This window comes from Cupressus sempervirens, chromosome 10, assembly GCF_028749045.1.
Source record: "Cupressus sempervirens isolate cs-2001-9-10 chromosome 10, ASM2874904v1, whole genome shotgun sequence".
Taxonomy (NCBI): Eukaryota; Viridiplantae; Streptophyta; class Pinopsida; order Cupressales; family Cupressaceae; genus Cupressus; species Cupressus sempervirens.
The window spans coordinates 712,960,494-712,974,668 of NC_143127.1; the positions used below are offsets into that span (position 1 = coordinate 712,960,494).

The 14,175-nt window shown below is 31.3% G+C and overlaps 1 pseudogene; it reads left to right on the forward strand.

The window, feature by feature from the left end:
• The first annotated feature begins 4,495 nt into the window (after positions 1-4,495).
• The window catches only part of LOC149535813 (mitochondrial carnitine/acylcarnitine carrier-like protein pseudogene), a 48,772-nt pseudogene continuing 39,092 nt past the window's right edge, over positions 4,496-14,175 (forward strand).

Sequence of the window (14,175 nt, forward strand, 5' to 3'; positions counted from 1 at the left end):
CATTAACATGTCAATTTTTGGGTGCAACAACATCTCTAGCTTGTAACAAGTAGTATTAGAGCTTGGTCATAGGTTCAAATCTCCTTAGGTAAGACCAAGGGGGTAATTGTTGGACTAACTACTAGCCTTCCCCTTTGGGATTCATGACATGGATTAACCACCTTTTGTGTGCTATAAGTCTAGTGGTTGTATCAAGCATTAATAGGTCAATCTCTTGGTGCAACAAAAACTCTAGCTTGTAACACTATCAGGGTCTTTACACTTATTTGTAAAGTGACCTAACAAATTTGCATAAGAAAAAACACTGTGTGCATCCTAAATAATAATTTGTTGTCTCCAAGCACCCCATTTAGATTGGAGATAAATAAAATTATGAAAAGGCTTAAGGGTGTCTAATAAAATATAATCCCTAATAAATCAGTGTAATTCCTCATGAGGGGTAAAATCATGGTGAATGAATTTACCAATCTTATTTGCAATAGCTTCAACAACATCTAAATCTCTATATTCCAAAGGCAAAACTAGTACCTCCATCCAAAATAGCATAAAAGAAAAAATAGAGTCATTCAAGTTAAAGTTTGTAGTCCATTTTGTTAAACAAATACTGGTATCATTACAAAACCAATAATTGAGACGAAGGATATCATTATGAGAAATTCAGGAATCAAAAATTGTGACAAAGCAATTCGAGGCATGATCCAAATAGAACAAATCTAGAAGCCCTAACCAATTATTAGTACCCCAATAGTGAAAAACATTAATAGGTAAAAAAGACCAGATCATACCAATGAGTATTTTTTTGCTCATATACAATACCTACAATTCCAAGATCCCATTTGCAAACTAGAGAATGGGCTCATGCCTTTGTAAAGAAATTTTTCCTGAACCATCCATTTTCAAAGATTTAAGGTTCTCTTTTTGAACAGGAAAACCCCAATTGGCCAAAACAAGGATATTATTTGGCATAGTAAAAAATGGTGGTTGTGAAGAGTGAACATGTGGGTGTTAAAGAGGGATATTATTGGGCAAAGTGACAATTTAGGGACATAATAGGTAGAGAATTTGACCAGGAAACAAACGAAGGTATCTTAGGGTCAAAATCTCTAATAAAAGAGCCATCAAAGGCACAAATAGGGATTGGAAGCAGAGGATCTGAACAAATATCAAAATAAGGGTGCAACCTAGGGTGATGAACACTAGCCAAAAACTCTAGAAGGGGTGGGAAATTCTTAGAATAATGGTTCGAGTAATGAAATTCCTAATTGAAACCCTAATACTAACCTTCCACATTACCCAAATGAGAAATCATAGATCAAAACCTAGACCCTCCTACCAAAGAAAAAAGCCTTCCTTGTTGACCTTGTTTCCATCCATGGCCTCTTTGAAACTGATGGCAATGATAAACCACATTCTGCATTCCTTTTTCTTGCTGCCCCTTACTCGATGCTCCATTTTACAACTTTTCTTTCGCTCCTTTCAATTTCTCTATTTTTGCTCCAATCGCCATCAGTATCGGTTATTTTTAAAAATTGTTCACAATTTTAAATTAAAGAGTGGGATGGAATACATTTGTTTATTCTAAAAAAAAAAGATTAGATGATGGTATGGATTGAATGATGTCAACATTCTAGTCATAGATTAAAATGGAAAATTGTGTCTTCATTGGTTATACAAGATCACTATAATGGAGATCCTTATGTTACACAAAAGCTAATATATTTATTACATGGTTTAAGAGATCTCCTGGTACTTATAAGCTTGTTAATCAATTGTATGTTTTTGAACTTGTGATGCAATAATTTACACATGTTTGACATTATTGTAGGTGACACACCAAAAGGCTATGTTATGAAATGGTTATAAAATTCATGTCAAAGGTTTTGATGACACAAAGAAAACTTGAGTTTATAGGATAAGTGCAAACTTCTAGGTGACCAATATTTCATCTAGAAATGACTTACATCCTCATGAATCTCAAAATCGATGCTATGGCATTTTGGTTTATATACTTGACTATGACTTTAATTCCTTCATATTATTTCTCTTCATTGTCAAATGATACACACTAAAACTCAATCAAAATGATCATAATAGAACTATTATTGACCATGAGAATGGATTTCAAATGATTAATACAAGGATTTTTGAGTGAGTTGGGGATGAGCCCTATGTTCTTCAAAGTGAATGTGAGAATGTATATTACTTAGAGGTTCCATGTAAATTGGGTTGGTCATTTGTTGTTAAACATGATCCAAGAGGAAGGTTGATAAAGTATAATGTGATGAAAGAAGAAGATGCTAAGGAATATAGGAAGAACTAGATCATGATCAAGAGTTAGTTGATGATTCTCTTGATGCAAATGATGTTTCTATTGATCACAATGATCATGCTTTTACTAATTACAATGATGATGATGAGGATGACAATGATGATGATGATGATCATCATCATCATCATCATGACGATGACAATGATGATGATCTTGATGATGAGATGGATGAAGAATAATATCAATGATGAGGGGGGGTGGGGGGGGGGGGTTTATTATCTAAGCTTGAAGAGGGGTTTGATTATCAATGACAAGAATGAAATGTATGGTTATGTGATCAATGCCTATGCTATTCAATATTGTCTTCTTGATAGATAAATGATTAATTTCATTAACTTTTTATGTACCTTTTAATGTTTATAATTCATATGTATATGTATCATAAATGTTTTAGCTAACATAAGAAAATTGATTTATATATGCAAAAATTGAAGCCCTTTCATGATCATCCCACACAGTCTCATGGATCATGAGGTATAATTTAGTACACCCCATAGAGATTAATATATTTTACTATTTGTAAAATATCTCTCATTGTCACCTATCTCTCTTATTTATGGATTGTAGGTACCATTGAATAGGTATTTGTGATATTTGTCTTCCTTGTGCGAGGAAAATATAGGAAAGGAGCAAAAAGTGAGACATTTAGTATGTCTAAGTTAAGGAGCTTGATTGAGTCGAGGTCAAAATATCAATAAGAAATTGAAGAAGTACATGCAATTTTTCCTTGCTCAAGGGGGGTCATATTCTTATGATGATGAGAGTGAAGGCGACTCCGATTTTCCCTTTAGGTACAAACATCTACAAAAATAATGGGTCCCTAATGAACCTCCTCCAATAAAGACTAATTTTTGTGTTGGAGAGAGAATATATCGCATAGCACCATCCTCATTACATGATTTGGGCCTATTTTCCATGGATGGCATAAAGGTCTCTTACAATAAGGTTGTTGAATTCATGGAGTATGTTGGAACTTGATATGATTATAATAGTTGGATGTAGATGGTTATATATATATATATATATATATATATATATATATATAAAGTATGTGTATGTATCCACTCGTGGTAAATTATATAAAACAAAAATTTAGTGAACAAAGTAAAACAATGGCTATATACATTGATGGAAGGACAATAGCATTAGGGAATATTGTAGGTTTTATAAATAGTACACGACATGCGTCAACTAAATAGTGACCTAATTACATATTTGAGGTGCACGAGGGAAATCACGTATTTGTATGTGTGATAAAAATAATACATAGAAGCAAAGAACTTCTTATTGATTAGAATTTGAATCACATAGATACAAACAAAGCCACGATCATGGGCAAGGTGGCATGTAAAATTAACTCCAATCAATGAATCCAAAACACCATTAATATTTTTTTATTTTTTTCTAATTTAGAATAATAACACATTTTTTAACATGTCTCAATGATTTTTTTCTGAAATGTAGGGCTACAGTATGGATCAACATCTATAGGATATGCATGGTGGAAATGGTTCTCATGGGACTTCTTCTTCCTGATAGGTAAAACTCATTGTTGTTGTAAAAATTAGATATAAGAAATATGTTAATGCATATTTTTTATTATGTTTTATTTTTCACTACTATTTTGGATTGATTTTAAATTTAGTGCTAGTAATGTTGTTCTTGCAAATGAGTTCTGATCATGAAAAGGGAAAGAAAAAATTAGTCCATGAGGAACCACATGATGAGTAGGATGAATTCATGATTGATTTTGTATCATCTGCTAATCCTATGGCTATAATGCAAAAGGTGCTTTGTGATTTAGCAAGAAGGTTAAAGCAATTGACATCAATTCGGCCTCAGAATCCTCAAATAACAATAGAGGGAGGATGAGTTGATACACCTAGTTGAGACATATACAGTAAGTATTAACATAGTTTTTAATTATTACAAATGTTTAATAATAGTTTTTATAGTATACTCATTTATTTATGTCATTAAATAAAATGCATCTGTGTTGTTTTTAAAGAGGATGTTGAAGAGGTTCAAGGGTGATGCTCCAAAGGATGATATTTCAGGTGGTTCAAGTACATCACATGTGTGCTTTATCAATCTTATTTTTTAGCTCCTACCATTGATCCTATGTTCACTACATTGTCTGCTATAAGGAATATAACTAAAGAGGTAATGCCAACTACAAATTTGGCAACACGTTACAGCATGACCATAGATGTAGTGGCAACACCTACTGGTAAGTAGATTCCTCTTTTTCTCTCTCATTTTTGATGTGTTTATTTCACTTGAACTATTACTTCCTAGGGGGTATTTTGTAATATTCAATTCATTTTATGTAGGAGGCAATGAGGACATTCCTAGGTGTACCTGTGTTAGATGTACAAGAACACTAAAGAATTGTGATCAATTACTCATGAGCAATGCATATGGTCTTGTCTTGAGAGTAGCCCAACTTCCAAGTAATTTAAAGACTGGTCATTTCTTTTACAGTCATAATCAAATGCACTAACCTCTCGTATAGTCCCTTTCAATAACTACTAGTCCCAATAATATTTTATAGGGAATAATCTATTTTATGAAAAACTTAATGATGGATGTTTGCACATATCTAGGCCAACCATACACACAAGGTATCATATTTTTATTTCATTGATAGATCATGCTTCCTTTGATTGATTTTTTCAAGTAAATTAAAAGGTAGCTTAAATTCATTTATGAATCTGACAATTTTTTTATTTTCTTAAAGGGTGGAATTTACAAACTAAAGAGTTAAAGGATAAGTTGATTGATGCAATGACAACACTTTTTGGATCCAACATCTTTCAAAGACATAGGCTCCTTGAGAAAGAGGGAAAATCTTTGAAGTATAATGGGTACACTTAAATGACCCAAATGAAGAAAAACCCATGTTATGAGCAACCCCCCCATATTCCTATTATTGAGTGGGAGAATCTTTAAAAGGATGTCACTGTGAAAAAACAATATATTGTGGAGAAATAGTACCACCCGAGGAAAGAAAGTATGTAATAATATTAAGAATAAAATTATGTAATAATTACTCTTAATACCTATGTGATCTAACATATTTCAAACTTCACATAGGTTTCTTGACACATCAAAGGAAACTGAAGTAAGAAAATAAAAGCACAGACAACACAAGCTCAGATTGGGTGGATATTTCAAACTTGTTGCAAAAATTATAAGTATAAGTAAACGAAAAAAATTATGAATTTTTTTAATAAATTATCAAAAATTTCTTCTTGATGAAATTGATTAAAAAAACATTCATGATACTAAGAAAAAATGTAGGCCATTGAGTTTTTAAAAAAACTTCTAAAGAGGAAATAAGGTATGTCATAATATTAAGAATGAAATTATGTAATTATTACTCTTAATACTTATGTGATCTAACATATTTCAAACTTCACATAGGTTTCCTACACATCAAAGGCAACTAAAGCAAGAAAATAAAAGCATGGGCAACACAAGCTCAATTTAGGTGGATATTCAAAATTTGTTGCATGAATTGTAAGTATAAGTAAATGAAAAATTTGTGAATTTTTTTATAAATTGTAAACAATTTGGTCTTGATGAAATTGATTAAAAAAAATCATGATACCAAGAAAAAATTTAGGCCATCGAGTTTTTTTAAAAAAATTCAAAAGAGGGCGATAAATTTTCCTATAGAGAAGGCTATACATTCATGGCTGAACAACTTTGAGCAGTAAATGTGCAAGGTTCTTCTATTGGATCTATTAATAAGATAAATAAGTCAATTGATTTTTATTTTTATTTGAATACTTTAGCAATTACTGTATTTGATATTAAGTTTCAAAAATAGAAGTCATTATATTTGTTTCACGTACAGAAACAATGATTATATATTTGTTTAAAACTTTAAAGTGAATATATTTATATGTATTAAAATGAATGATTAACATTTCTCAACATTTTTCTTATATTCATATGTATATATTGTTGATAAATGCACTATTTATTTACATTGGATTGCATCTTGTCAATCCTGATACACCAGTCGAGTACCATGGAGGCGTTGATTTGAATGTGGATCATAGTATTGAAGGTATATATTTTCTATTCAATTTTTTATTTCTAAATTATTAATTCAAGTAAAAAAATTTAATTGAATTTGGTGTAGTAATACAAATTTAACTATAATAAGTGTTGGGATTAAGAAAACATCTTGTATAGCTATTGCAGGGGATGTAGAGGTTGTTTCCATATAAGTGTGTTGAGATTCAAGTCGATAGGCAGGATGGTGTAGTTGGACAAGGTGAAGAGTGCTACAATGTTCTTTAAAATCTTTAAAGTCTCAATTTAAAAAAAAAAATTAACCCTTTTATTTGTTATTGCAGAGGACCCACCTTTGCAAAGGACAACTAGATCACACCCACAGGTGAGAAGAAATATTGATGATGACATGGATACGCCTCTACAACAATATGGGGAAGGACGAAAAAACCAAAAAGCTAAAAAAAAACAATTCATGTGAACTTATGTAGCTTATTTGATAATGACTAATGTTTATGTCTAGATGTTTTATTTATGTTTTATTGAATGTTCTGATAAATCTTATGTTTTAATGTTAATGTGAATGTTCTAATAAAACTTATGTGTTGATGAATGTTATCATGCGATAGTTTACGAATGTTACATTTTATTAATAGAATGAATGAATTTTAGAATTTAATGAGGAATTTTTTTTTTTTTTTTTTTTTGGGGGGGGGAGGGAAGGTGGGGGTGGGCTGGGGGGCAAATGAGCTTCCACCTTCATGTGGTTGCCCTAATTAGTCGAGAATATTAAGCTATTCTCAAAACCAAGTGAAGCTCAACATTAACCTATGATTGTATGACAACTAACTGTCTGAAGCTCTTGGTTTCAAGAAATGTAGGAGGTCATAGTTCAATATGCAATCTCAATTCATATGCATATGACATCAAGTGGAGTTGAAAAAATGCAACAGGTTTGGATTTTTTTTAGAGGTCTTTAATTAGGTATTTTAATTTATAGACCATCATAGACATTATAACTTTGACTTTTATAGGCAAGGGTAATGTTCTCAGCATGCAAGCAAATCAAGACTTTCTATGTTTTGGATTGCTAAGGACATTCTCTTCTCCATAGAAGCTAGAGCTCTAATGTTCATGATGGTCTATAATTTTAAAAACATAATAGACCTATTAAATATATGTAAACATGGTGCATTTTTTTAGCTCCACATATTGCCAATGCATATAGAATGCAGTTGCACGTGCATTCTTGATTTTGAGTGACATTTAGAGTAGAGTGGGCATTTGCAACTTGACAAATGATTCCTCTATGGGGATGATGGTATTATTAGTTGAACCCTATAGCTTGGACACTCTATGGCCTTTTGTGTTTGCAATATGGAGATGTGGAGATCAATTTAAGGATGACCTAAAAAAGAAATGGTTAAGTGTATAAATTTTCTAGAACTTATGTCAATTGTTCTTATGTCAACTTTTTTTTAATTATGGTATTTTTCTAAGATTAGATTTTGTTGCTCTAGTGTTTGCTGATGGTGAAAAATGGATTGCACTTTCCAGATATAATGCAAACAACTTTACTAGGATTGTATTAAAATATGAGGTGAGGTATGTAGTATTTGGTACTTTTCTAATATATATTGATAATGAAATCTATAGATAGAATTTAAGAGTTCATTATGCTAAAATATGGGTTACTTCAGCTAAAAGATCATAAGGTTATTTCTTTCAAGTGAGGTCTTGAATGTTTTGTAAACTATGCTTATGACTTATGGTATATGTGTATTCTATTCTAAATAACTTAAGGAAGATTATTTTTCCTTCCAAAAGAATCTCTAACTATAGAAATAAGGGACTAGAATAATTAATTTAACATATATGGACAACTCATAAGTTTTAAAACCTCCATCTTTGCAAGTTATTTATGGAGATTTATATTTAGTTTTGGTCTACTATTGAAAATCAGATTTTTCTATTGCAATCCTTGTTGATGGGGATAAATGGATTCTGCTTGCCAAATTTAATGCAAACAAGTTCACTTGGATTACTTCAAAATATGAAGTGAGGTATGTAGTATTTGGTACATTCCTAATCTATATAGGTGATGAATTCTATAGGTAGAATTTAAGAATTTTTATTATGCTAAAAATAAGCAAGATCAGATTTTGGTAATTTTTTGAATCAGTACATGTCATTCTTCTTAGCTAATTGGTTTGATCTCTTTCTAATATAGCATCAACACCTTATAATGCTTACGAATAACCAAATTAGCGTAAGAAACAAACTAAGTGAATTCATCATGACTAGATATCACTTTCAATTCTTTGATTGTAGTTTTCTCCCAACAATGATGATGAAGAAACATCCAAATATTTTGAGATCTAAATGTATGAATTAAAGTAATTTTATCAATTAAGAATCTAAGATGTGATACCTTTTGGCACACTGCTAGAAGTTACATTCTCTGAAGCATACAAATATCATTAAATGAAAGAGGTAAGAAGGTTTTAAATGGAAGAAAATATTAGAATGTTGACTAGAAGTTGTATCTTTTAATATGCTTGAAGAAGTCTAATTTTAGTCTAGTATGATTGATTCTTGTGAAAATATATCACTAGATAAGTTTGAACAACTAGAATTGATGTTAAAAAAAATTGGACTAAGAAATTGTTAGAGACATGATGATTAACAATTGAAGTTGTATCTATAAGTCATATTAAGAATTAATGATGGTAGATTCTATGTGATGTTAGAGGTTCTACCATTGACAATTAGACTTCTCCTTAATTTATGGCTCAAACCACAACATTACTTGATTTTGAACAAATATTATTTGTTGCAAAAACTACTTATTTAGAAATTATTTGAGAAAGCTAATGAAAATAACCATGTAAATATCACATCTATTATGGCCATTTGAAACTAAATAATATCTTTAGAATTTAATAGCATTGGAATATTTAAATTGAACTTTTGATCAAGCTTGGAAGTTGAAACTACCTCTCTTGAATGTGAGCAAGTTTGATGCAGAGTTTTGGAGTCGGCATACTTTGACTTGAATGCTATCCAATTTGATATTGAGCCATTACAATGGTCTCTTTGTTTCCTACTTATGTCCCCTTGTAGTTCTCCATCCTTCATTGATCCCTGTCATATTAACATCGAGACCATCATTACAAAAAAATATTGTATTGAGGACCCAACTGCTAAGTTGATAAGATGAATCATGTTCCCTTCTTAGAAAGTAAATTGTGACCATACCAAAAACTAAATATAACACACCTAGTTGAGTTATCCTACCACAAAAAGGACATCCCAATGAACCTAATATGCTCACATATGAATTTAAATTAAAAGCTCCCAAACATCAATGCCATAAATGTGATCATAAAATGTTCCATGGTTTGATATGCTAATGCTTATTGGTATCATTGAATTGCTATTAAATATAAGTAGTTTTGCAACAAAGTGATTTGCCAATGCCTTCACCAATGTTTCTTGATATATCTTAGACCCTATATAAGTGACAAAATCAAAGATTGAATGAGATTAAAGACATTTTTAATGAGAACCATATTCAACATAACTATCTAGTCTTGTACAAAAGAAGGGGTAACAATTGTACCTTGTGGACCAAACATTAATATTTTGGGGCTTGCTAAAGAGAGATGCAATACATTTATTTATTACAAACAGTCAAGATTGGATGACAGTATGGATTGAACAATGTCAACATTCTGATCATAGATTAAAATGGGAATCCATGTCTTCATTGGTTAAAGTAGCTAGTTGTAATGGAGATCCTAATGTTACACAAAAGGAAATAGATTTAGCATATGGTTTAAAATATTTCCAAGTTTTTATAAGTTTCTTAATCAACTATATGTTTTTGAACTCATGATGCAATAATTTATACATGTTTGACATTATTGTAAGTGAAACGCCACAACTCTATGTTATGAAATGGTTATAAATTTTGCACCAAAGATTTAGATAAAATAAAGAGAACTTGTGATTTTTAGATAAGTGCAGTTTTCTAGGTGACCAATATTTCATCTAGAAATGACTTACATCCTCGAGAATATGAAATTTGATAATGTGGAATTTTGGTTGATATACTTGACTGTGACTTTAATTCCTTCAAATTAGTTCTCTTTTTTGTCAAATGGTACAGACTATGAATCAATCAAAATGATCCTAGTAGAATTGTTACTGAGCATGAGAATGAATTTCCAATAGTTAATACAAGGTTGTTTGAGCTAGTTGGGGATGGGTCCTATGTTCTTTCAAGCCAATGTGAGCAATAATTTTACTCAGAGGTTCCACATAAACTAGATTGATCATTTTTTGTTAGACATGATCCAAGGGGACGGATAATAAAGTATAATGCAATGGAAAAAAGAAGTGGATCACGATTGAGATTTAGTCAATGATGCTCCTGATGCAAATGATGCTACTACTGATCACAATGATGATGATGATGATGATGATTATGTGTTTGAAATATAAGAGGAGTAACTAATAGGGTTAGGGTGAATTAGTTACTACAAAAATAAATCCCAAATCCCTAAGATGCTAGTACAAAACAATTCTATGAAAGCTTAATTCTGTTGATGCTTGGCAAACAAAGAAATGTTGTAACTTGACAAGTACTAAAAATGCTTGGCAAGCACTTATCATGAAAATCTTTCAATGTTGTTTATGATTACTTAATACTTTAACCTAGTTACAAACACATAAAAGAAATAGCATGAACACATTTGACACCAAGATTTAATGCGGAAACCCAATTTGGGAAAAACCACCAAATTGCAACTAGTTACTATTTTCCACTCTTCTAAAGTGAGCCCTATTAGGAGCCAACCCTGTTAAAGGTTAAAAAACACACTATTAGGTGTGACCCTATTAGAGGATTTAATCACCCTATTAGGAGTGGCCTTGTTAGAGGTCTTTAGACAATTCAATAGAATCGCGACCTTGTTAGAGGATTTACAAATAGTTGTTAAGCCAACTCTATTAAGAGATTTAGATCACTGCTACAATGGTTAGAGAGTAACAATGACATGACCTAATTTTTTATACAACTGAATTTCTGATTTTAGATATCAATTCTAGCTTGTATACTTGATCCTTCTTGATCAAATATATCTTTTTAGCTTCTCAAGGATATTCTGCTTATCCTTCTAATTTTCTCCCTCTCGGCATCATTAGATCTTCAATTCTCTTCCATTCACACACACTTCTAATCCTCAACTTGACTTTATATTTATATCTTTCACATTGTCAAGTCAACTAGAATATAACTTTGAATAATCTTTATTCATCTTCTTAGTTAGTTAGAACCAATACAAAAATCAATTGAACTCAATATGCCAAAACAAGAAAATCCTTCTTTAGCAAACCCTACTTAGTAGACACTAACTTATAAATGATTTTCTTGTGTTAACCAAGTGAAACTTGGTTAACAATGCATATTCATAAAGTTCCTCTAGTAATTGAGTGAGCTTGGTTAAAAATGGTTCCATCCAACATTTCCTTCATTAACTAAGTGAGCTTGGTTAACACTCATCTTTCGTAGACTTTCCTTTGGTGCCCAAGTGAACTCGATAGATACTACCTTTTGAACTAGGCAAACTCAAGAATGCTTAGTAGCCATAAAAACCTATCTTCAATGCCTGAGCAAGCTTAGCATGCATTGACTGGTAATAATAACATCAAAGAAAATACATAATTGATCAATTGTTCCAACAATCTCCCTCTTTGGCATTGATGGCAACACATTTCATAACATAACAAAATTTTGGAGCAAAAATAGAGTAAGGAGCATATACATAGTTTCATTTTGATTCTCAACCATGAGAACTCCCTTTGTTAGTGTGAACTCTTTCTACCTACAATTTCTCCCTCTATCAGAAAAATTCTTCTGATAGCAAACTCTACAAAGCTCATTCTCCCTTATTGACATCTCTTTCTTTTTACAAAATTTTCTATGGCAGCAAACTTCTCCCTCTTTTCAACAAAAATCTCTATGAGATATGATAGTGAACTTCTCCCTCTTTGACATATCATGCCAAAGACAACATTTAATGAATATTAATGTACCTCAAGTACTAATTCATTTGCAATGTACCCTTTTCAATTTTTTCACCAATTGATTGATCTTCAACATGCTCTAGTTGATGCATCACTAAAATTCATTTAGTGATCCTCAAATAGGAGAATGAACCCTAGCTTACCTCTTTGATACATAAATTTATCCTTAGGTAATGGCTTGGTGCATATGTTTGCAATTTGTTCTTTTATATTTACATATTCCAATTTGACTTCTTTATCTTTCACTAATTCTCTCAAGAAATGATATTTTATAGCAATGTGTTTTATTTTGCTATGCATCACTAGATTCTTTGATATATTGATTGCACTAGTATTATCATAGTATATGACTACTAGATTGTTGATTTCTATCTTCATACCTATCAATAGTTGTTTATGTTGGAAATATAGATGGAGTAATTGGGGAGGGTAAATTAGTTACCACAAAAAAAAATCCACTAATCCCTTAGATGTCTTAAATAACTAGTTACTGTTGTCACTTGGTAGCCACACAAAAAAATGTTGTAACTTAGTAGATTAACTTGTTACTGATCATTAAGCATTCACAATCATTAACTTGCATGCAAAAGAAAATAACATCCTTAGTAGAAACTATCTTCTACCATAAAATCCTTCAGTGCTTGAGTAAGCTCGGTAGAATCTATCTTTTGCTTTGCTGACCAACTGAGCTCGGTAGACGCTATCTAATAACTGATATAACATTTTTGTAACATAAAAGACAACACACAATTCAACAATTGTATCCAAAAATTTGAAACAAACAATATTAGAACAATTAACTACCGCTGCCACATATTTTGCCTTTGCTATAGATTGAGAGATATAATTTTATTTTTTGCTTGTCCAAGACACTAGTTTTTTACCAAGAAAGAATGCTCAACTGCTGGTGCTTTTTCTATCATCAATACTTCCTACCCAATTAGCATCTATAAATAATTTTAAATCCAAATTGCCTCCTATTTTTTACCATAAACCATAGTCTTTAGTACCTTTCAGATATCTCATGATTCATTTGATTTCCATCATGTGATTTTCTTTGGGATTTGTTGAGAATCTTGCCACCATACCGACTGCTAGTGTAATGTCAGTCCTTGTATGCACTACATACTATAATTTTCCAATCATTGATCTATATGTGGTCTGATCTACCTCTTTGGGATCATCATTTTGGAAATCTTATGTCTAGTAGAGATAGCGGTTCCAACTGGTCTTGAATCTTCCATACCAAATTTCTTTAATATCTCCTTGATATATTTAGATTGAGTAATATAGATACCATCTTTCTTTTGTTGAATCTACAATCCAACAATTTTTTTATCTCTCTAAACATAGACATGTCAAATTATTTACTCATTTCTTCTAAAATGCGTTACACAAGTCATCATTTCTTGTCAATAGAGTATCATCAACAAATGTTTATGCCAATACAATCTTTTTTTTTGGTCCTTCTTTGATAAACAAACTACTATTATCATTTGTTCTTTGAAAACCAATTTTTATCAAGTAGTTATGAAGTCTTTCATACCAAGCTCTGGAAGCTTGTTTGAGACCATATAATGCCTTGTGTAATTTGCAGACCATGTCCCTTTTGCTAGGATCTACAAAGCCTTCTGGCTATTCAATGTAGACTTCCTCATAGAGAATTCCTTTCAAAAATATAGATTTTACATCCATTTGATAAACTTTAAATCCTTTATGAGATGCATTTG